Raw genomic sequence first — 1,434 nt, 5'->3', positions numbered from 1 at the left:
GGTGGGGGGGGGGGTGCTCTTATCTCCCTGACTTCACAGCCCTGACCAGGAGCTGCTCACTAAACCGCACCTCAGCTTGTTCTGGTGAAAGTGATGAGTTTTTACCCCTGGAAATTCCAGGTTGAACAAAGTTGGGGAAAGGAGGAAAAATGTAGGGAGGAAGCGGGGGTGGCTCATCCAACAGAACCAGGGGTACGGCCCGGGAGGAACCCTACTTCTCACTCCCCCAGTCCTCTCGCTGGCCTCCTCTCTGTGTCTTCATTGGTGTCATTTATAGAGGAGCACATGTCCACTTCGCACCTTATATGGCCCAGGCTGTGTTTCTGACACAGGTGAGGCAGGGGTGGGTAGGCTATTCAAAAGCCTCAATTTTCATGGAGTTCATGAGAGGCCAGAGGGCAAGAGGACAAGAGGGAGGGGAGGGAGGGGCAGAGGATAGAAATCTTAGTTTGGTGGTGTGGTATGTTCAATGTCATTATCAGTATTATTGGTCCCTAAAGTTCAGTGAGAGAAATTCCACAACCTTCAGTAGATTCTCCAAGGCTTTGACCTTAGCATCATGTTCAGAGGAAGATGGAGGTGTGATTTCCCCTAAAATAAAGAGTGACACTGGGGTCAGGATGTGAACACAGTAGGTGAGAATGAATGTCTCCCCTGAGGGAGAGTGAGTTCTGTGAGCTCAGGTCACCCCATGTAGGGAGGACTGGGAGCCCCTCCCCAGCTCCTGCAGGAATTCATCCTCAGGGACACCCCAGCCCCATTCCAGCAAGGACAGGGTTCCTTTCCAGGCCTAAGAAGGGTGACCTGCCACTCTTGTAGGCAGACCTGCCATCTACACCTTCTTCCTGAGTTTGGAAAGTTCCTGCCTCCCTGGTCTCTCCCAAGGGAACTTGCAGCACTCACTCTCCCAGACTCCTTCCATCTGGGGCTCAGGCCCAGATGAGGCTCCTCCAATAGGTGCGCCCATTTCAGACTGAAAGAAGGTGAAGATCCACCCATTTCCTGGGGCGGCTCCAGGCAGCCTGGGACCCAGGCCAATGGCCTCTGCCCAAATCTGGGTTGCCTGCAGGGTGAGAAAGGAAACGTTCTCTGGGGAACGCTCAGGTTGTGTCTGAATAGATGCAGCACAGCCCACACTCCTGTTCACACAGCTGAGTCACTAAAAGGCAGGAAGGGGGAGGGACATCAGGGCAGAACAGAGGTCTGGGAGGCTGTGCTGATGAGAAGACAGCTGCTCCTGAGATCTGTGGACACTGTCAGCCAGGAACTCAACAGCACTGAGACCTGGGTGGGAGTGTGGGGTTTGCACCCTGCAGGGGCCCTTCTCAAGGCATCAGAGAAGCCTTAGCACACAGCCCTGTCCACTCCCACCAACAGTTCCCTCAGAGACCCCCTTCCTACTGTGTCCACCGTGGGACCTTACTCTCTGGGGAC

Source organism: Myotis davidii, unplaced genomic scaffold, assembly GCF_000327345.1.
Source record: "Myotis davidii unplaced genomic scaffold, ASM32734v1 scaffold6186, whole genome shotgun sequence".
NCBI classification, from domain to species: domain Eukaryota; kingdom Metazoa; phylum Chordata; class Mammalia; order Chiroptera; family Vespertilionidae; genus Myotis; species Myotis davidii.
The sequence above is the reverse complement of the archived record's forward strand: the minus strand, read 5'-3'. Positions refer to the sequence as shown.